Source organism: Aegilops tauschii, chromosome 2 (assembly GCF_002575655.3).
Source record: "Aegilops tauschii subsp. strangulata cultivar AL8/78 chromosome 2, Aet v6.0, whole genome shotgun sequence".
Classification (NCBI taxonomy): Eukaryota; Viridiplantae; Streptophyta; class Magnoliopsida; order Poales; family Poaceae; genus Aegilops; species Aegilops tauschii.
The window spans coordinates 293167020-293190775 of record NC_053036.3 but is presented as its reverse complement, the minus strand read 5'-3'; the positions used below and the strand labels follow the sequence as shown (position 1 = coordinate 293190775).

Genomic DNA, 23756 nt, shown 5'->3' with positions numbered 1-23756 from the left:
GAGTCGAAGAGAGAAGCCCGTGGAGTTGTTGCAATGGCAACGGAGGCCATGGCAACCGACTCACCATCTGCATGATCATCATCATCCTCATTGTACTCTTCTTGTACCACCAACGCCTTGGGAGGAGTTTTCTTGGTGAAGTTTCTCTTGTTAGAGAAAGACTTGGCCTTGTCCATTCGGATGAGCTTGCCACCATTGTCTTCCTTTTTTTCATAAGGGAATTCCGCAACAAAATGGCTCACATTGCCACAATTATAGCAAGTCCTCACTCGTTGCTTGACCTTCGTGCCACTTGAGTTGCTCTTGTTGAAGTTGGGCCTTGTGTTCTTCTTGCTCCAAAATTGCCTTGAAGCAAGAGCCATGTGTTCATGATAAGCATACTTTGTATCTTCGGGGTTGCTTTCCTCTTCTTCCTCCTCTTCTTCTTCTTCTTCAACACAAACCTTGGCCTTCAATGCAAGGTTGGGCTTCTTTGCCCTTTGAGAGCGTAGTACCGCATTGTCGGCGGTCTTGTCCAAGATGCCCATAGCCACAAACTCATCCAACACTTCACTTGAGGACAAAGTGTGGAAGTCCGGCCTTTGACGAATGACGGAGGACATGGCCTTGTGGTAAGGCATCATTGCCTTGAGGAATTTGCGCTTGATCCAATTGTCATCCGTGTCCTTGCTTCCATGATCTCGGAGTGAAACCGCGAGTTTGGTTACTCTCCGATAAAGCTCACGAGGTTCTTCATCCTCTTTCATTGCAAACTTGTCGGCTTCATCTTGCACCACTTCATAGTTGGAGCGTTGAATGCTTGCGCTTCCCCGGTAGAGAGAAACAACTTGATGCCATGCATCTTTGGCCATGGCGTAGGGCCGGAGGTGAGGAAGATCTTCGGGTGGAATTGCATCTTGGATGATGAAGAGAGCATTCTCATTGAATTGATTATCCGCGGCTTCTCTAGGAGTGAAGTTGCATCGGTCATGTGGAGAGAAACCTTCTTCAATGATTCTCCAAAGATTAGTACTCACATGATTTAAATGACGCTTAAACCGATAGACCCAAGAATCAAAGTCCTCATTTTTCACAATCTTAGGGGGGCGACCGGCATGATTCAAATGAGTAGAAGGAATCGATCCACCATAAACAAGTGGAGGTTCCACATGGGCAAAGATGTCGGTGCCATTCTTACCACTAGAAGAAGGGGCCTTTTCACTAGTAGCTTCCACCTTGTCGGAGTTAGCATCCGTCACCTTGTTAGTGGGATCACCCACTTTCAATGGTGTGGTAGATAGTTTGAGCCCTTCAATGAATTTATTAAACATGCTTTCAACCTCGGTCGTCATGGAGATTTTCAATGTGTCCAAAGCCACATTGAATTCCTCACGAGAGACCGAGGTTCCCCCATCGCCCGTAGACGAGACCGGATTCGCACCGGAGTGCTCCTCCACACCGTCTACGGTGTCAACCATACTCTTCGGACGACAAAGTCCTTAATAAAGAGACGAGGCTCTGATACCAATTGAAAGGATCGATATAGTTGACTAGAGGGGGGGTGAATAGGCAACTAACAATTTTTAGCTTTTCTTTACCAATTTAAGCTTTGCATCGAAGTAGGTTGTCTAGATATGCAACTAGGTGAGCAACCTATATGATGCAACAACAACAAGCACACAACAAGCAAGGGATATAACACAAATAAGTTTTCACAAGTAAAGGCACGAGATAACCAAGAGTGGAGCCGGTGAAGACGAGGATGTGTTACCGAAGTTCCTTCCTTTTGAGGAGAAGTACGTCTCCGTTGGAGCGGTGTGGAGGCACAATGCTCCCCAAGAAGCCACTGGGGCCACCGTATTCTCCTCACGCCCTCACACAATGCGAGATGCCGTGATTCCACTATTGGTGCCCTTGGAGGCGGCGACCGAACCTTTACAAACAAGGTTGGGGCAATCTCCACAACTTAATTGGAGGCTCCCAACGACACCACGAAGCTTCACCACAATGGACTATGGCTCCGCGGTGAACCCAACCGTCTAGGGTGTTCAAACACCCAAGAGTAACAAGATCCGCAAGGGATTAGTGGGGGGAATCAAATTTCTCTTGGTGGAAGTGTAGATCGGGGCCTTCTCAACCAATCCCTAGAAAATCAACAAGTTTGATTGACTAGGGAGAGAGATCGGGCAAAAATGGAGCTTGGAGCAACAATGGAGCTTAGGGTTGGAAGAGGTGGTCAACTAGAGGAAGAAGACACCCCTTATATAGTGGAGAGACAAATCCAACCGTTATCCACTTAACCAGCCCGCGACCTGCGGTACTACCGCTCCAGACAAGCGGTACTACCGCAATGCCTCACGGTACTACCGCGACGGACCGCGGTACTACCGCTGCTACTGCAGGAGCTAGCCCAGGCCTGAAGCGCAAAGGCTGAGGGCGGTACTGCCGCTGGTGCGGTACTACCGCTCCCCCTTGCGGTACTACCGCAAGGCAGGATAGGACTAGCCTGGGAAGGGCGCAGATGAATAAAAATACATCCATGCCAACTTCCGCTGAAAAACAACCAATGCAAAAATCCGACACGGTACTATCGCGCAGGGAGCGGATGTAAAAAATTACATCCGCCCCTACTTCCGCTCATGTTGCTGTGCCAGACCAGGATTCACGGTACTACCGCGCGCGTGGGGCGGTACTACCGCGTAGGGCGCGGATGTAAAAAATTACATCCGTCCCTACAGCCGCACAAGCGGCTGAGTCCGGACTGAGGCCACGGTACTACAGCTCCTTGGGAGCGGTACTACCGTGGGCGCCTACGGTACTACCGCAAGGGCTTGCGGTACTATCGCACGGGCCTGCGATACTACCGCTTCGAAGAGCAGTACTACCGCATGCCCCAAAACAGCAACACTAGGAATCCTTCTCTTTGCATATAAATGAGGGAAAACGGAGGATGCTCCAAAGCGCAAGGGGAAAGGCGGTGCAGAGGAAGAAAACGTGTACATGATGATTCCACCCGAACCTTTCCAAAGCGGACCCCCTCTTAATAGTACGGCTTTCCTACGACTCAAATCCACCGAAAAGAAACGTAAAAAAACGTCGTCTTCACTAGTCTTTGAGGGGCACCGAACCGTCTTGTGCCTAGTGACAAAAACGTCTGAAATACTCAAGGCACACGATTAGTCCGCAAAAGCATTGTTATCAATCACCAAAACACCTTAGGGATAAATATGCCCTTACAGACATGTTGATTATTTTTCCATTACATAGCATTATTTTACGGCCATCGGGCTACCATCCGTTCCTTGAGGCTGGTGATTGTACCATGTTCTTGATGATACATATGTCCTTTTAATGTTCGGTTCTTCAGATATTAATGTTGTCATCTCAATCAGCGCTAAGCATCGGTTATGGGCTTTTGGATTGTGAGCATCGCTGTAGTGTTGACGTACTTCCCAAGAACAAACAAAGCTTTTGCCTCCATTTTTCCGGACTTGTGCCTGTTTTGCCATACCGAGATAATTAATTAGAAATTGTTTCAAGGTGATTATCGAACTACATGAGGCAAATCAAAATTTTGGAATACAGTTTAACATTTTGGATCTGGCATTCTCAAGGTTATTTCGTACCATAAAAAATTCATTTAATTTGCTAATCTTTTTTTTGCAGTAAAGTTAACAACGCTCAGGAATCATTTTGTGTGTGTGTGTGTTCTAAAGCAAAAATATTATCTAGACCTCGCCAAAAAAACGAGATGATCGTGTGAATAACTGTCGTGAAAAATATTTTAGAAGAAAATGCAGACATGAATTACACCGTAGACCAATTTATAGGAACGTAGTCTTATCGTACAAAAAAAGGTCAGGTGCGCTTCCGTACTCACTGTAAAATTATATCAACAACATTTATTTTTTATATGGCTATTTTGATGTGCCATACAGGTTCTCACATGCATGGTGTAAATTATTGTCATGCAGAAGGTAATATTACGTCGCTCCTTTTTACGGAATGGAGACCGGTTCCTTCTTTAGGATGTAATCTTACCTAAAGTGCTTCTGTTTTCTTACCTTTGAAAGGTGTGGCCGTGGGAGATGGCTGGGGTGAGGAATAACTATTCCTCACCCATATATATATATACAGCCGGTCTATTATGCTAATATTAGCAGAGTAGTTATTTTGATAACACTTCCGCACTGCACGCTCAACGCGGGAGCACTGCACTTTCTGTAGCAAGGGCACTGCAATACAGACTAGTGAACTTCTTGTCGAAAAAAACTGCACGCAGTGTTTTCCCGATACTGTTTTCGCTCTAGTTTTTTAACCGTTCATCGGAACGAGGCGTATAATATACCGTTGGAAAGCTATGGATTAGGCGCAACTTTGCCATGTTGAAAACTTTTGAGATTCCTCGCGGTTTAAGAGCAGTTTAAAAAACGGTGCGGCGGATGATGAGTGGCAGCGAGTGTATTTTCACGATTTTTTCTAAACCCCTTGTCGGAATGAAGCAAATGGTACACCGTTGGAAAGATATCGTCGAGGCGCATCTTTTGCATATCCATTATTTTCTCTAATTCGTTACGGTTTAAGAGCAGTTTTAAATTTAGTAAATCACGGAATTCTGTTTTTTTTGCAATTTTCGTACTGTTTTTGCTCCAGTTTTTGAACCGTTTGTCGAAACGACATGTGTGATATGCTGTTGGAAAGCTACGGACGAGGTGCAACTTTCATATATTGAAATGGTTTTGAGATTCCTTAAGGTTTTTAGTTAATTTTGAAAATTGTGCGGCTGACGACGGGAGGCAGCGACCGTTTTTCGCGAACTTTTGCAAACCGTTTGTCGAAATGATTCGAATTATCCGCCATTGGAAATATATCGACGAGGTGCAACTTTTTCATGTAAAACACTCTCTTTGATTCCTGACGGTTTAAGAGCAATTTTGATTTTAACGAAATGCGGAAACTCTGTTTTTTCGCGACCCAAAATCGTCGTATGTACTGCATCAGACAGAAAACCGCACTGATTTCAGACCAAAAACCGCACTTCATCAGACCGACAAGTGCACTGCATGATTTCTTTTTTGTGGGACGTAAATTTTCCCAAACGAGGTAGGAAACCGCACTTCTTTAGACTAAAACCCGCACTTTATCAGACGGACAAGTGCACTGCATGATTTCTTTTTTGTGGGACATAAATTTTCTAAAACGAGGTAGCAAACCACACTTCTTTAGACTAAAAACCGCACTGCATCAGACGGTCAAGTGAACTTCATGAATTCTTTTGTCGAACGTAAATTTTTCTCACACGAGTTTTTGTTGTCTTTATTTTATTTTATTTTTATGAACAAGTGTACCTCAAAGGTGAGGGCAAGTGAACCGCGACATATATCAAAGTGAACCGCATTATTATCTTATTGTTTCACTAAAATTTTCGCACTTTTCATGTTGGGTGCAAGTGAACGGCATCGCTCTCAAAAGTGAACCACATCCAAGGACCAAATGCACTGCAAGTGTTGATCTAGTCGAATGAATTTTGAAACATACGAAACAAATTGCACTTCATACAGAGGGGTAATGAGCTACTACACAAATGGAGTGAACTACTTGTTTCAATCGCCCCGCAAAGAAAACAAGTTGCATCGGAAAAATAAGTGAACCTCCAGTGGGGTCCCTCTGAGTCTACCAGCCACACTTCCACTAATACAACATTGCACCACTAGAAAAACACAAAACTACAGCACACACGACAGCAAACCACACCAACTTTCACACAGGGCCACGCCACTGGATTCAAGCACAAATATTATGCAGAGTGAACTGCAACAGAAATTCACAATGCTGTGTCGGGGCACACTAACGAACAATTGTGCTGCATTTGCAAGAAAACTGATGTGACCGGACTACATGCGTGCACACCCCGCACTGCATAACCACCAAAAATGCACCGCCGTGCGACCAAAATCGCACTGCAATATTGATGCAATTTTTTCCTTTTTCTCCTTCTCGCAAACTGAACCACAAAGGGATTTACCAAGAACTACATCTATTGTGAAAGAAATACAAACATTTTCACTGCAAATTATACTGTAGTGCATAGCAAGCACCACAAGCAGAAGACTGCATGGCACAAGTCCAAAAAAAGAAGGGGAGCACCAAACTTCACGCAGCAGATGGACTCTAGGTCAATATGCACATCGCCATGTGGCCATCCTCGCCTTGGCCAGAGACAGCAGGCTCGTGCGCCTCATCGTGTAGTCATCGTCCTCCTGTCAGGGAATGGAAGAGGGGAGGTGGATGGAGGAGTAGCTGCTGAGTTGCACATCCAAAATCCAGAAAAAAGGATGATAAAACTCTTCTGGAGTGCACCGCGCCATGCGTCGCCGGCGAACCGCACTAGCTTGACACCCACATACGTGGCTGCCTCCACTGGTGAACCGAGAGGGGAGCGGGGCAGCGCTGGACTGTCAAAGGACGACGAGGTCGTGGCAGATCCAGTCGTCGGGCGGGTGGGTCCGGTGGCGCTGGATTTAGGAGGCGCGTGGTGGATCCGGCCACCGCGTCGCAGCAGGAGGTTGCCGAGGTCAGGATAGCTGGATCCAGCCGCCGCGGGTAGGGGCGCGGTGGCGGCCGGGGGAGGGGCAGAGCGGCGCCGACGTATGTAGGGGCGGCACGGCGGCTGGCTGTGGAGGGGTGGCGGCGGTGGTCTAGGGAGGGGCGGCCGGGGCCTTGTGGGGAGGGAGGTCGGGATGGGAGGCGTGGGATCCACGTCGTTGTGTGGCGTTGGGAAGGGAGACGAGGGGATGCGTGGCGCGGGGCGGGATGGCTAGCGCTGCGGCCAGCGGAGAGGGGTGCGTGGTGCGCGGCGCGGTGGTCGGTGGTGGGGATCCTGGGCGGCGTGGTGGGAGGTTGGTGACGGGAGGAAGATTGCGGAGGGGGTCGGGAGGTAGGTGCGGTCGTGGGAGCAGTGTGGGGAGAGGGGGTGGGAGCGTTCGTGGCCTCGTTGGGTAGAAGTGGTGGGATTTTTTACCACGCAGCTCGGTTGACTTTTTAGCGGGGTTCGGTTCGGGTCATCGGGATGTTAGCAGAATAAGGTGGGATGTGCAGAATAAGGGTCTTAAGGGGTGTTATCAATATAGACCCACCCTACATATATATATAGGCACACACACATAAACACTATTCTGATCACGGGATCAGAATATTATTCTGATCACAACATGAACTTCCTGAGTTACACGCGTGAACTTCCCTCTATAGGAACCCGGCCTTCGAGCTATCTTCGCAACCGTGTCTCCCCGCGCTAATTTTTCTAGTCATTCGTGTTCTATGTGATGTAAGTGTACTCTGCAAACGGTTTTTAGTGACTAAATGCTCGTTTTAAATAGGAATCTCGCTCGTTGGCGTTTTTTGCAATTTTACTGCCTGGGTTGTTCGACCTGAACTTCCCCGTGTGCTAGGTTGAACTTCCGTCAACATTGCCCAAATGGGGCTTGCAATATACCGTTGGAAAGCTATGGACACCAGTATCATGACCCAAGTTAAAATTTTGGCAAAATGTAAGCGGTTTAAGAGCAGTTTTGAAAACCGTTTTTTCTTCATACAAAAAACGTGAATCGTATATTCGATCGCATTTCTAAATCGTTTATCGGAATGAGGCAAATAATATGGCATTGGAAAGCTTCTGCAAAACCGCTCCTTCCACATGTTGAATGTTTTCTCTAATTCCCCATGGTTAAAGAGTAACTTGGAAAATCGTAAAATTTCATGAACCGAATAGCCGAGTTCGTATTTTCGATGCCATTTCTAAATGGCTAATCCAATTGAGGCAAACGATATGGCGTTGGAAAGCTTATGAAAATGCACTACTTTTTCGTGTTGTAAGTTTTTTCTAATTTTGAACGATTTAAGAGTAATTTAGAAAACGGAACAATTTCCACCGAGTTCGTATTTTTGAGTTAATTTTTTAACGGTCCGTCCGAATGCAGTAAATGATATGGCGTTGGAAAGCTTGAGGAAATGCGAAACTTTTTGGTATATATTTTACAATTTTATGTCAGTTTTGAAAATGGCTAAAAAAATATTTTTACCGTAATTTCTACAAAATTTATCGGAATGGGGCAAATAATATACCGTTGAAAAGCTAGGAAAAATGCGAAACTTTCTCATGTTGATGGTTTTCTCTAAATCCTATCCGTTTTCAAGTAATTTCGAAAATGGCGAGATCATGCGTTCTGCCTTTATTGCGAAACAGATTCTTCGAAAATGCACCGTGTGAAGAACTTGAACTTATACAAATGATATTCCTGCTGTTTTCATGTTGAACTTCTATGACATATTTTCGTTTGTAATTTTTTCATCCATTTTGTCAGTGATACAGAACTTGAACTTATACAAACCTCTCTCACAATAATTTTTTTAACTTTCTCCGACCAAGGACTTGAACTTATACAAATGATATTCCTGCCGTTTTGAAGTAAATTAGAAAATGACGAGATCATGATTTCTGCCTTCATCGTGAATGGAAATGCATTGGGTGAACTAGTTGAACTTCTCGGGCATGTCTGTTTGAACTTTACTATGTTTTTGACGTGCTATTTTTTGCACTGCGTTAAGTAGTTGAACTTCTGGGGCATATTTGTTTGAACTTCACTCTGTTTCACTTTATTAGTATTTTTTTTCTTATATGAAATACACACCATGTACTACGTGAACTTCCGGTTGTTATCACTTTGAACTTCTCTCTGGTTTGTGAGAATTATTTTAAAACACAAAAAACAACATATTTGTATTTTGGACATCTAAATACACCGTGGACCTCTCTCACAAGAATTGTTTGAACTTTTACTCGTCGAGCACTTGAACTTCTAGCAACCATTTTTTTCGTTTATGCGTTGTTTTTAAAAGTGCAAAAAATGGCGTTGTGTTTTTCATTTTTTGAACAGGTGAATCCTAGGTTTTAATAAACTCTAAAACTTCTCTATTATTTCAATTTGAACTTCACCTTTTTATATTTTGAGTAAAGAATTGTATTTGATTTTTATACAGAAAAAATCTTAGTTTTGTAATAAACATTATACAACTTCTTCATTATTTCGAACTGAACTTCTTGGTTTATGCGTTAGCAATGGGAAAATTTTAATTTTTTGTGATAAATATTGAACTGCTCCATTTTTTGAAATTGAACTTCTTGGTTTATTATTTAGTATCGAGGAAATGTGAGTTTTTCATATACATTGAACTACTGTATTTTTTAAGATCGAACTTCTTGGTTTTTTCAATTTGGACTTCTTGGTGTTATTCATTTGTAATGGAAAAAATATATCCTAATTTTGTAATAAAAATCGTACAACTTCTTGGATATTTTCGAACTGCACTTCTTGGTTTTTTCATTAGTAACGGGAAAAATTATGAGAAAATTCTGCATTTTTTATAGACATCGAACTTCACCATTTAATAAATTTGAACTTCTTAATTTTATTTGTTAGTAATGGGGAAAATCCTTTTTTGAACTTTCCCGGGCAGGTCACTTGAACTTCGAGCAACTAAATATTTAGACTTTGGCTTTTTTTTCTTTTTTTCTCATACGAAATGCACACCATGCAGTACATGAACTTCGGGGAGTCAACAATTTGAACTGCTCTTTGTTTGGCTTTACTAACAGAAAAAACCTAAGTTTTTATGGACATCGAACCGCTCTAACTTTTTTTATTTGAACTTCTTTGTGTATCTTTAGAAATGTGAAAATTGAAGTTTTGTTAGAAACATCGAACTTCTTCGTTATTTGAAATTGAAGTTATTGGTTTTATTCTTTAGTAACTAGAAAAATCTGATTTTCAAATAAATATCAAACTGCTCCGCTTTTCCCAATTGAACTTCTTGGTTTTATTCTTTAGTAACGTGAAAACCTGAATTTTTTAATATAATGAACTACTCCATTTTGTGAAATTGAACTTCCTGACTTAATTCCTTAGTATTGGGGAAAATCTGAGTTTTTGTAAACATCAAACAGCTTCATATTTTTTTGGACTTCTTGGCGTTATTCGTTAGTGATAGGAAAAGTGCTAGTTATGTAACAAATATCGAACTGCTCAATTATTTAAAGTTGAACTTCTATGTCTTATTTTTAGAAGAGGGAAACTATGTTTTTATTAACTTTTTGACAGCTCGGTTTTTTCAATTTGACCTTCTTTGGTATAATAAACATTGAACTTCTCCATTATTTAAATTTGAACCTCTAGGTTTTTGTAGAAACCGGGAAAACCATTTTCTCTACAAATTTTTGAGCTGCTCTATTTTTCTAAATTGAACTTCTTCGTTTGTTCTTTAGTAACGGGGAAAATCCTAACTTTGGAATAAACATCGAACCTCTTCGTTGTTTAAATTTGAAGTTCTAGTTTTTTTAAATGGGAAATTCTATTTGGACTTTGTTATTTATTATTCTTTAGTAGCGGTTAAAAATCCGACTTTTTAGTAAACCTTCAACCGCTCCATTATTTTAATTTAAACCTCTAGATATTTTTGGAAACAGGGAAAATTATTCTTTTGATAAAGTTTTTTGAATTGGTATGTCAATTTAATTCGAACTTGTTCGTTCTTTATCGGTTTATAAAAATCTGATTTTTTATAAGTGTCGAACTTCTTGGTTATTTTAATTTGAACTTCTCAGTTTTATTCTTAGAGGAAATATGGTTTTCAAAAAAGTATCATTTTTTTTCAAATTGTACTTTATACATTTATTTTTCGTAGCAATGGAAAGAATTTTAGTTTTTCGTATAGATCGAACTACTCTGTTGTTTTTGATTTGAACTTCTTATTTTATTCTTTAATAACAAGGAAAAATAGCTTTTTTATAAATATCGAATTGCTTTCTTTAGGTAATTTGGAATTTTGGTTTATTTCCTTTAGTAACAAAAAAAATCCTACTTTTGTAATAATTATTGAACCTGTCCATTATTTAAATTTGAACTTCTAGTATTTGTTAGGAATGGTGAAAATCCTTTTTTATGAATTTTGAACTCCACTATTTTTCAAATTTGAACTTCTTGTTTTTTTAGTTTTGAACTTCTTTGTTTTCATTATCTAATAATAAGGAAAATCTGAATTTCGTATAAACATCGAATTGCTCCTTTTTAAAATTTGGACTTCCTGGTTTTATTTCTTTTAGTAACAAAAAAACATAGTTTTTAATAAAGATCAAGCCGCTCCGTTTTTTAAATTTGAACGTGTAGTTTTTTTAAAGGGAGAAAATCCCTTTCTTATAAAATTGTTTTGAGATTCTTTTGGTTTTTTATTTGACCGTCTTTTGGTTTTGTAACAAACATTGAAATTTTTCGTCTTTTAAATTTGAACCTCTAGGTTTTTTCTAGAAAAGGGAGTGAGCGACCACAACAAAATAAACTGTATCTCTGTACTGCTGCGTGATGAATGATTTTTATTCTATGTGCATCTTCTAGGCGGGATGGATTGTACCCCAAAAGCAATGTCTTTTGAACTTTCTAGGTGGAAGTCGTTGAACTTCTAGATTATTAAAAAAGCATGCCCTTTTTAGTTCTAAATCAATATGTAACATCAGAAAATTGTACCAAAAACATTGATGCATTTTGAAGATAAACTTGGAAGAAACCAACCTATGAAACCAAAAGCAATGGACCAAAAGCGTAAGTTTTTTGCACCTGCAGATACAATTGAACTTCAGTACGTGCCCACCAAAGTACTCTATCTGCATCACACACACACACAAACACACAACACACACACACACACACTTTCGGTGTTATCTTCCTTTTTCTTTGATCTAATTCTGCACGTGCCACAGAACTCCTTTTTCAAATACTTTTTTGTTACAGAGTTTTCCTGTTTTCATCATTATTAGTTTTCAAACATATAAAATGGAAGTCAAACAAACTCATTAGCAAAAACAGATGGTGGACAGAACATTGTTCCCACGTTATCCACATCCACATACGTACACAAGCAGCTGAATTTTCTTTGACGTATTCTTTCAAATACAAGCACACAAAAACCCATCGAAGCAACATCTCTTTGACGATTTTCTGCTGAATAGCTATACTAATGCATTCTTTTTTTCCATTTTCTTTGGCTCTTCAAATTTGTGCCTGCAAGAACAATACAAGGACTAAACTAACAGAATTAGAGTTTCAGAACTAAACGAAAGTTTGCAGCATGCTCCAATGCCATGAGTAGAGCATAACATGAATCTTCTAATGGAGTGAAACAGTGATACAGCTGAACTTAAAAATACAGTTGAGCTTCAGAGACTGTCTACCCGCACTGCCATCATAGTGGAGAGAGAAGGGAGGCACCAACGGAGCAGAGTGCAGGCGCGCTAGAGGGGTGCTCGTCGTAGCAGAGGGCAGGTCGCACCAGAGGGAAGGGCAGGCCGCGCTGGAGCAAAGGGAAGGTCGCGCTGAATCGGTGAACTCTCTCACATAGTGGCGGAGGGGAGCAGAAACCACGAACGGCGGCCTGCCCTCTGCTACGGCGGGCGGAGGTGGTTTGCGTCGCCGGAGAGTGGACGGGGAGGTACCCATGGCCGGGGCAGAGCAGCGAGGAGGCTCGCGTGGCCGGGGGGTCATCGTCGGAGGAGGAGCTGGGCGACGCCGGGGCAGCTTAGGTGGCAGGGGAGGCAAGACGGCGTACCAGACGAGGCGCAAGAAGGCACGACGGCTCTGGGATGGTGCGTGTCTGCCGGGCAACAGATGGCGTACGACGGCATCGAGGCGTCTGGCCTCGATTGCGACTGGGAGGAGGCTCGCAGACAGCCGCTCGTCGACGATTGGATCCTGGTGGCGGCATGGTGGCGCGGGGGTCAGGGGAGGGCGGGCTGCGGTGGTTCCAGGGAGGGTGCAGGCGGGGGGGGCGGGGGGGGGGGGGGGGGGGGGGGGGGGTTCTCGGGAGGGCTCGTGGCGGCGGGGTGTTCCTGGGAAGGCGCGCGCGGCGTGGGGCATGGTGAGGGCGCGGCGCGGCGGGATCAGAGGGCGTCGGCGGGATGAGGGGCTCGGGGAAGCAGAGGTTGGGGGAGGAGGCGGCCCCGGCGGCGGTTTGGGGAGGAGGCGGCGGCGAGATCTGGCATTCGGGGGAGTGGGTCGAGGGAGGAGGTGGGAATCGGGGCAGCGGGTGGGGAGTGGTGTTTTTTAATCGGTCCGGTGGGTTTCGGGATCAAGGGCGCACCGTGGATTTTCATCTCACCGAACTGATCGTATTTTCGTCGGAATTGAATGTGTAATATATTATTGGAAAGCTTTTGACATCTATATAGCAAATATAAAGGAAGTTTTTGCAAAATCATCATAGTTTAAGAGCAGTTTTGAAAAAAACCGTTTTTTAAAACCCAAAACACGAATCGTATTTTGGACTGACTTTTCAAACGGTTCCTCGGAATTGAGCAAATAAGATGGCATTGGAAAGCTGGTGAAAATCCACTTCTTCCATATATCTATTGTTTTTTCAAATTCTATAAAATTTAAAAGTAATTTGAAAAATGGTGAAATTCTGGGCGAAACGTATTTTCACGTTTTTTGCAAACGGTTTGTCGGATTGACGCAATGAAACGGCGTTGGAAAGCTATGAAAAATGCGCAACTTTTTCGTATAGAAATGTTTTTCTAATTCCTTACGGTTTAAACTCGAATTTGAATACGGTCAAATTTTATTTTGAACGCGTTTTTTTAAAGTTTGTCTAAGTGGGGCAAATAATATACCGTTGGAGAGCTATCAAAAATGTGAAACTTAGTCATGTTGAAAGTTTTCTCAAATTCATAATCTTTTAATATTAATTTTGAATACGGTGAGACTCGTCGTGTTGTTTTTGTGTCTGAAAAACAGAGTACTCATACTATGTGTTTTTTTGTACCGAGGTATTTTCACAGATTGGACTTTACTGTGCTTTTTTTGCACGGTTATCCTCATAACTTTCCAACGGTTTATGTTATCATCGTCCTTGAACTTATATGGTTTATATCGTTGAACTGAATGATATTTTCTTCAAAAAGGAAATGTTTTGTGTGTTTATTTTTAACTCTTTTTTTTGCAACGGTGTTTTGTACTTCTCTCGTTTTGCGACTTGAACTTTTAACATATGAGTTTTCGTGGGTTTTTTGAATTTCCGCATTTCTATTTATTGGGAACGGTTTTTTCTTTCTTGTTTTTAATTCAAACTGATAATTGTTTCTTTTTCGAACTGATCATTTATTTTTTTAATTCAAATTGATCATTGTTTTTAATTCAAACTGATCATTGTTTTTAATTTGATCTGATCATTTTTTTAATGCAAACCGATTTTTTAATTCAAACTGATCATTATATTTAAGATTGCAACTTATAAGGTAGACTTCTCTAACCTTTTGGCTAGTGAACTTTCTTCTATCTATCATAAGAACTGATACAACAGATTCCTTTGAATTGTTGCTCACAAAAAAGGGCTACTCTTGCTTTACAAAGTGTTACGAAGAGTACTACAAAGATTACTATAAGATTTGTGAACTCAAGGCCGTACATAAGTTGTACTGATCCACATGGGAAGATTTGCTACGTACATCTTATGGAATCATACAAGACACCATTTTTTTCATCCTTTTTATGCCATAACTACACATCAGCAAGTCTAGCAGTGCCACCTCTCGACATAGTCTCCTTTGCGCTAGTTACCAGTCTTGTTCCTTGGCGAAGCCTCAATTCCTATAAGATCAAAAGGGCAGACATGAGAGAAAGATAAATGGAACACTACTTGTGCAGTATGATATTTTTTTGGCATCCTGTAGTGGTTATAGTCCTCTAGTTACAACATTTCGATAAAAAAAATCGTGTGTTTTGCTACAGATTACATTACTTGAGATATTTTTGTCTGTTTTCAATTTTATGTCATGGAGAACCAGTTATCCAGCGGCACCAATAACCTGAAAATGTTTTTTCCTAAGAACACACATCACAATTTTTGAAATGCATCAGTACACGCACATTTTCATTATTCAGAAGCAATCAAACATGCTAAATAGTACTCATGTACTTACTGGAACCACACATATCCTAAAATATTAATCATGTACTTACTGGTACAGATCAAAGTTTCCACTTGGGAAATGAAGTTCTCCAAAACATACTAAACTCTCATTTCTACAGTTTTCAGTTCACATGTGCAGCATCAAAGGAAGAAGTAACTGCCTGTTGACAGCACTCAGCGGTATATTATTCAGCATGACAAAATTGAATGTTCACATTAGATGGGAACTTGGACGAGGCGCAGTGCTCTACTCGGACGGCGCCCAGAGTTCAACTTGGACGGAGGAGGCTGTCGTTGCGCTAGGGAGGTTCCGCACCTGCATAATTACCACAAGGGGATTATGGCCATCTCCCCTGTCTACAGATGGCGGCACTGCAGGCCAGCAGTTGCTGCTCCTCGAACCAAAGGGAGGGAGAAAAGGCAGGCCTATGGACGAGCACAACGCCAACTTGATATTTATCAGTACTACTATGACTAGACAAGAAAGTATTTAATTTTAAACACTAAATGAAATCCGGATAGTCTAGTCAAAATTGCAATCTGGAGCTTTAGTCACCTCCCCCTGACAAAGAGTGAAGGATACAAAGTAGTACTGCACGTTTCTTAAACACTTTGACTAAAACCATAGTTGTTGTAGGCCTGTTGTCATCCATGATGGTCTTGTTACTTAAATGGGCAGCCACGGTCCAATGTTCTAAACTATACAAAAACTCATGTTTTGACAGTTTAAATTTTGTCTAAACTTACTGGTTTCCGGTCTCTGAACATACAAAACTTACATAGATGTACTCAACCACCACCACAATGATAAGATGGACATGGACAAAAGGATTCGATGCTCATCAGTAAGTGGTAGGATAACATTCAGCAGGATGCAGTTAAGACAAAAGATTGAGAGTTTCAGACGATACCGAAGGATTGGCCGTTGACGAACACCTACAGCGAGTGGCCGGCGGAGTTGATGGTGAGCTGCAGCCACTGGCCGGACTTGAGGAATTGCTCGCTCCGCTGCATATTCAGGGTAAAGGTAAGAGATTAGAAAATATCAACGAATGGTTTCATGGAGACAGAGATGGTCAGTTAATCGGCCTGTACGTCAATCTCTAGGTCGTGTACCACAGGTAGTCGGACTTGTCCCACGAATGGGAATCGACTTGGACATCGGCTAGAGCTCGTTTTGAACTGAGAAGGAGATCGCGGTTGCGCCCGGAAGGAAGAGAAGGGGTTTGCCCGGGGCAGGAGGCCGGCGATGGTCAGGGGAAGAAGCCGGGCGGTGGGCGGCGCTTGGCAGTTCAGGGATGCAACGGTCATGTCGGACGAGGTCTCGGAGGCACTGGGGCACGGCGACGGCGTCCAACGGCGGTGGTTGTGGCGGGGCGCGCCCCGACGACGGGGCCATGGAGGCTGTGGGAGGTGGAGATGGCGGGGCGCGCACCGGCGGCGGGGGCCGCGACGGCTGTGGGAGGTGGTGACGGTGGCGCCGCGCCGGCGGCAGGGACCATGGCGCCTGCGGGAGGTGGTGGCGGTGGCGCGTGCGCCGGCGGCAGGAACCATTGCTCCTGTGGGAGGGGGTGGCGGTGGCGCGCGCGCCTGCAGCAGGGAACTTGGCGCCCGTGGGAGATGGTGGTGGTGGGACACGCGCCGGCGGCGAGGGCCGTGGCGGCCGTGGGATGTGGGAGTGGGGATCGAGGGTGGGAAGTGGGGTTCACCGGGCTGGGGTAGTCGGGCCATCGGGCCCTATAAGAGGCGACGATTAACAGAACATTATTCTGTTATCTATATCTATACTACTATTAAAAGAGCAAACATAAACCCCTCTAAAGCCACCCAACAAATTATACACGAAGTAATCAAGACCCTCCGATTAAGTCAACTTAAACACATCCTACAGTCTATATTACGCTAATGATGTATCAACCAGATCGACGTCTCAGATGAAAAGTTCTGCCCAGCAGACGTCGTGGTCTGCCAATCCTCTTCACGCTTCGTGTCCCCCGCCCGCAACTCGCGGATAGATTCCGCCCGTCTCCATCGTTCCCCACCCCTCCCTCCTGGCCTCCTCTCTCCTCCTCGCCGCCGCTACAGGAGGCCGCCGGGCGAAGCTCGACCTGCGTCGGCGGCGCCGGGTTCGCTCTCCCTCGAGCGGCGTCAGCGACGCGGGATGCGGCAGGCTCGGCCTGCGTCGGCGGCGCCGGTGTCCCTCTCCTCCGTCGAGCGGTGGCGGCGTGAGGCGCATCAGGATCGACCTGCGTCGGCGGCGGCGGCGGCGGGATCACTCTCCTCCGTCGAGTAGCGGCGGCAGTGCGGGACGCAGCGGGCGGCGCATCGCGGTAAACTAGCTCCTTCCCGTACAACCACTCCGTCCCCGTGCTCTATTCTGCCCGACCCGACTAGGATTCTGCCCGTCCCCGTGCTCTATCCGCGCCTCACATCCCCCAGCCTCCTCTCCATGTGGCCCTGCGATGCTGCCGCCTCGCTGTCCCCATCGCTCCCCGTGCCGGTTGCAGCCTCCCCAACCCTCCTCTCCATTCACCAGCTTCGCACGGTCTCCACGGCTGCTACAACAATGTTCATATCCTAGATTGACGCCGCATGGGTAGCAGCTGGACTCGTCATCAACCAGAACCAGGTAATACAAATCCGCCTATGCGTCTTCTATTCTTAATCATTGTTTCTATACAGGTGGAGAGACAGCCCTGCTCGAGTTGATGTTGCTTTATGTGGTTACGAATTACGATCATAGAGTTGTCATCCTCGGTACCTTGGTCATCCTCACATGTCAACCCGCCATCTAAAAGAAGCGACATTGAGAAGAAAATGGGTAGAATGGTGTACCTGCTGATGTGTTCTTTATACTCCTATATGCGACTTGTTGGTTCAGAATCCGTTATGTGATTACTACATTATCACAAAATGTTAGATGTGTTTGTTAACCATGCAAGGTAAGTAAATACCGCGTAAACAGATCCCATGCCTATTCACCCCCGGCTCTACCCAAATCCCCACCTTGAGCTCCTTCCTCATGTGGATAACCCTTGTCGAGTTCTATATAATTGATTGGATAACCCATGTGGATTTCCGTATAACTGCTTTGCTGTAAAATTTGTCCAAATCTAACTAATGCATGACGGTAATTTCAATCTCTTGTGTTCCTAGATTTTATTACAAGATTAATTACTGGGTCGTATGAATTTTTTTAGTAAAAGATTTGTGAGTATTTTTCTGCATCGGGTACTATGAATTGATAAATGTTGGAATGTTGACTAGATTGTCTATGCATTGGTTGAAACAAACAGGTTTCTTTTTCTTTCCCATTCTGTTGACGCTAACAACTTGATCTGATTACATTTGCGTTTGCATTACCATTCCTCAAACAAACACATCCCTAAATGCTTTACTTGGTTTGGTCTTTTGGGGTATGCCAGATTTCTTTGTTTCATTAAAGGATATTGGTTATTATGTAAATTTGACCCTTAACAGTTCCTGACGGAAAGTATATATGAACTCCTAAATGTCTTGAAATTTTGCAGCTCATGAAATGGATCTCTGTTATAGTGAAGGAACCAGAGGGAAGGATGCTACTGTCTTAGCAGTGGTGTTGATACTTAAGCACTCCACCTATTCTAATTTTTTTGTACCTTTTCACAAATAACTATCAAACTTATGTATTGTCATGCAACCTAATCTGTGTTCTCCATTGCATCAGCTACAATTTTTTTTGAGAAAGAGACTAAAAGGCGTATAGATGAGTAACAGATATGAAAAATACTTGTATACATCATGTCTTGGATAAGAAACAGTATGAAAACTTCAATGAAAAATTGTTAGTCAATATCAAACAGCCGCAACTATCCTGATTTGACGACGCTTATGCCAATTCAGTTGTTGTAGCAGAGTATTGATCTAATACTCATCTGTATATATCTTTTTAAATCTAATAAGTGAACGGATGGTCATGAAGTGATGTTTAATTATCAAGATGTGAACTTGTTCTTTCGACAGGTGATTATGTGGAGCTTGTGAAGGAAAAAGGCAAACCAACAAGCTTGGGCAATCGTCTATTGGCGACAACCTGGTATAGATGACCTACCTATTGTTAATTTTCCAACTCTCACTTTGTAGGTCTGCAATTGTATCTCCTGTACTAAACAAGAGAGCATTTAAATTTGACGCCTACAAATTTGTGGCTTGCTGCATAGGGGTTTTCCATATCTACATTCTAATATTCTCCATATTTTTTTATTAACGTTCATATCAAATGTTTGTGGTATGTAGGTTCAATAGTTGACAAAACTGAATCTCTCTTACCAGCTATGACTTCATGGTCAATATATATACATGTGCAACATCCAAAAAGAGAGATGTCATCAAACTTCTCATTAACTTTTTCCGGTTCTACTTTCTCCTTTACTGTTGAAAGCATATGGAGTGCTATCAATCAATATGAACAACTTCCTGCCGCCTCTCTTCTGCTGGATTGCTTTTTTTTCTGAAAATATTTGGTAACTCAATATTTTTCTCTTAATTCATGAGATTATATAGTGCCAAGATTTTACTGGTTTCATCTTGCGTGTTTGTGCCATCATGAGTTTGTTCTTTCTGCGGGAAATGGCTATATGACTTCAGATCTTGATAATTAATTTCGGAACTTCGAAAATTCTGGAGATGAAGAATGTGTCAGTAACCTAAAACACATATTGAAGTATCATTCACCGAGTAGTGCTCAGATGGTAACTTGGTGAGTTATACTGCATATCAGTGCAATCACATTTCTGTACTTTCCCTCCAATATGGAGGTACGTACAAGGCTGTAAATATTAGTAGCACATCTTCTCACATAAGTTACCAAAGTCATGTCCTTCTATTTTTACCCTTCTCATGCTCATAGAGCTTGGAAAAGGGTTGCTAGCTTTGGTAGCTTGATTTTGGTCCGGGGGTACAGATTTACCGTGGGAACGAGGAACAACAATGCTACGTAAATTAGAAAACATGTATTCTTCTATGAACTATATAATAATTCTGAGCCTGTATGCATATCAGTTTTGAGATTCCAGTTTCTACTATCGTGGATGCTACCAGTTACAGTTGACAAGAATTTATTATACCTTTTTAGGATGTAAATTCGAAACCCGTAATTTGCATTCCTGATCTTTTTTATTATTCTTGTTGTGATGAACATTTTAAGGGTGTCAGTGTTGATATGTGCCATAAAACTCGCAGGTTTCTTTTAAGCTCTTTCATTAATGATGTTTGCTCCTCCTTTGTACTTCTAATTATTATGGCAGGAAGTCTCACTACTACACAATTCATGCCTCTGCCAAATATTCTAATCATTTGTATTTTTGAAGTTGTAGATGATTAGATTTTCAGCTAATTTTCTGTTGTAGCATACACATTGTGGCAAGCTAACACTGAAAAAGTAGAAATTGGACGCCTCAAGTTCCTGAAGTTTTCATGGCAAAAAAGAGAAAATACTAGACTTAATGAGCGCGGACAATGGAATTCTTGATTTTTATGCGTGCCATTCAAAAGATGTGACATATTTGTAAGCCTTGGAGCTTGTACATTGGCATGAGACCACATTCAAGACCAGAGTTAGTTTTTTTAGGGAACGATCAGAGAGTTAGTGAGGATGAGGGAACCTGCTTTTGTTAGAGTTGTTCATGGATGATGGGAGATGCGGTTTTGGGCCTCCCATATGTTTGTTTGCGCCTGAATATGAGTGTACTTCCTTCAAGACGTAATACAAAAAATACTTGTTTTTGCAATGTAATGTGGATATACATGATTCTATTGGGGTGTGCATACTTAAGGATATCATGAATGGAATATTGTACTTTTTTGCGATGAAATGAAACATTGTACTTGTATAATCAATTTTGTCCACATGAATATAATTTTATCTGATGCTTCAGATGATTACAGCTCATTCAGGCTATTAGATTTTTGGATGCCCAATCATTTGTTACAACAATTAGATGTTTTCTATGCATTGCAATATGCAACTAGGAAGGTTTGTAAATCTTATCAAAGTATTTTCTAGAAATTTACATGTGATGTTTTTTGTTGGCTCATATGAATGTATTTTTTTCTATTGTGCTATGGTGCGTTGCACGTGCACACCTACTAGTACTACAAAATAGCCCTGTCCTACCCCCAAACCACGTTCCCCACCTCTTCCCACTCTCCCCGATTCCCAGCCGCAGCCATCCCCTCCGCTGTGCGCCTCCCCCTTCCTCCCAACGACCGGCGCACCTCCCCACGGCTGGGTCCAGGTCGGCTCCCACGCGCCGCCGCTGCCATCTTCCCCGGTGCGCCACGCCCACTCCCCAGATTCCTCCGCCGCTGCCTCCCGCCCCTGGACCACGGCCCGGCGCGCTTCCGCCGCCGCCTACCCGGCCCAGACGCGTATCTGTCGCCGCCCATCCCTGCCCCGATGCGCATCCGCCGCCGCCCATCCCTGCCCCGATGCGCCTCCACCACCGCCCACCCCGGCCCCGACGCACCTCCATCCCCCGTCCCCCGGTCTTCACGCGCCTCCACCTGCCTTCCCTTTGATGCGTCGCGACGGCGACGGCCACCACCCTCCTCGCCCCCACCACTCCGCGTGGTTCACCTCCACCAACCCAAAAATCGCCCTGCCTCTCGACACCTGCACGCAGAGACGCTGCCCCCGCTGCCGAACCCCTGCCTCCGCTTGGCTCTGTCCTCTGCAGCACACCACGTCTCCCCCGCCGTCCACCTGCCTTGTTCATGTCCCCAGGTGACCTTGTGTCCAAACGCGTACTGACCTTCCTCCTCCTCCTGCTTCCTCCTTCCCTCTTGGTTGATTGAACTCTATCACATGGAGCAGTAGAAGCCCTCCACTGATCCGTCCGGCGCTGTCACCTCTGCCCGAGCTCTTAGTGACGTGCCCGAGGCCATAATTTCCAGTCCAGATCACCTACAGTGTTCTGGGTTTCAGATATTTGGTTCACGTCGGACGTCGACGGCGATACGTGCAGAAATCTTCTAGTATCTCTTTTGCCTCCCCTTTTCCCTCTTCCATTTTGTTGTTTGGAAATCTCTGGTAGGCCTTTGATTCAAAAATACTTCGGCTATTATTTGTACGATATATATGCATAGGAATTTTGTTCTCCATCTTGCTTATTGGTACATGTGTGATGTTTTTCCTGTTATGAACATATTGGTTTGTGCGAAGTTCATGTACGATTACCCAAGGAGTTCAACAACCACTCATGACGAAAGAAGTATAGGTGAGCAACTCCCAGGTTGTTCAAGTTTGCCGCGTCAGGCTGTGCAATTTCGCTTGTGTGAACAAAGGGGGAGCAGCTTCTTCTTAACTGTTGATTCTGCACTTGTATGGTGCATTTTGTCTCAGCTTTTAGGTGAATTCTTTGCTTCTCTTACATTGTGTTCAACAGGGTACATAAGAAAATGGAGCTTTTTTCGAGTTGTTTTTTCTGTAATACATGTGAAGACTTCGGTATGAACAGATGGAGCTTTTTTCATAGTGAAAAATGGTCTTTTTGGTGTAATTTTGTTGTTGCTCTAATCGGCATGTATGCGAATTCGCAAGCATGTGCATAATTGACCAGCTAATTTTTGAGATAAAACTAGTAGGTAATGAGTGGTAAAAAGAACACATAGTTTGCCAAAAAAATATCAACTTGGGGGTAGAGGGACACGGGTTGGAAAATTTCTCCTCGCCATACAGTGTCCTTCTCAAGCACCATGTGCCCAGGGATGGAAATTCTCAAGCACAATGTGCCCAGGGTTGTGTTTGTGTGCTCCTATTCCCGTGTGCGTTGTAAAAATGAGGAAGTTCAACAGCTACGTCTCATAAAAAAACGACGTTTGTTAGGAACATCAAACGAGTTCAAAAATCTTTAGAAGTTCAGATAGAACCAAAATACAAGTTCAGGTAGAACACAAGTCCCGAGCTCCATCTCTCCTGTCCTACTCTCTGTTTGTTGTGTTCTTCAGTGTCAAGTCTCGAGTTCAAATGGAAGTTTGGAGTTTATTAAAACCTAAGATTTACATGTTCGAAAAACAAAAACAAAAACCAATTCCATTTTGGCATTTTTAAAACCAAGTCATAATAATGAAAAACATATCTTGCTAGAAGTTCAAGTGCTCGACGAGGGAAAGTTGGAAATTGCTACCCACTTTATGCACACATAATTCTCTCTCTCGTTTGTGTCTATGTTTTTACACATAAATCAAAATTTTAAAAAATGTGGAGGGGTCCAATATTTATGACAAAACTAGGATATTTTGATGCTAAAAGAAATAAACCAAGAAGTCCAAATTACAAAATAGGGAAGTTTGATATTTATAAAGAAACTCAGATTTTCATTGTTAGTAAACAATAAAAATGACGAAGTTCAAATTAAAATAGAGGAGTAGTTCGATGTATATGATAAACTCAAATTATTACCGTCTCTAAAGAAAAATAAAACCATGAAGTTCGATTAAAAAAAAAGTTTGATGCTTATTTAAAAACATATTTATTTCTAAGAATAAGGCTAAGAAGTTCAAATTAAAATAACATAAAAGTTCGAAGTATATAAAAAACTCAGATTTGTTGCAAGAAGTTCGCGTGCACCCCCATGCACGGGTCAGAATTTATATTACGAGACGTTCGACCTCCAATTACATGTTTTAAAATGGTAAAAAATGGCGTCCGACCTTTAATTGTGTGTAATTCGACGTATACACGAAAATGAAACACAAGTTCATAGTGAACACAACGAGAAGTTCAA

At 43.0% G+C, this 23756-nt stretch overlaps 3 long non-coding RNA genes across 3 annotated transcripts; 1 reads left to right on the top strand and 2 right to left on the bottom strand.

The window, feature by feature from the left end:
- Window positions 1-11862: 11862 nt before the first annotated feature.
- LOC120973302 (uncharacterized) lies at window positions 11863-13148 on the bottom strand. The gene is made up of 2 exons (XR_005767982.3): window positions 12260-13148; window positions 11863-12089 (listed from the first exon to the last, which is right to left on the bottom strand). It is a non-coding gene; the product is annotated as an uncharacterized lncRNA (long non-coding RNA).
- A 1235-nt stretch (window positions 13149-14383) lies between these two features.
- Window positions 14384-16724, bottom strand: LOC109757884 (uncharacterized). Its single transcript, XR_012202521.1, has 3 exons — window positions 16087-16724; window positions 15903-15999; window positions 14384-14669 (listed from the first exon to the last, which is right to left on the bottom strand). It is a non-coding gene; the product is annotated as an uncharacterized lncRNA (long non-coding RNA).
- A 146-nt stretch (window positions 16725-16870) lies between these two features.
- LOC109757885 (uncharacterized) lies at window positions 16871-22529 on the top strand. The gene is made up of 2 exons (XR_002231652.4): window positions 16871-17620; window positions 18994-22529. It is a non-coding gene; the product is annotated as an uncharacterized lncRNA (long non-coding RNA).
- Window positions 22530-23756: the final 1227 nt, after the last annotated feature.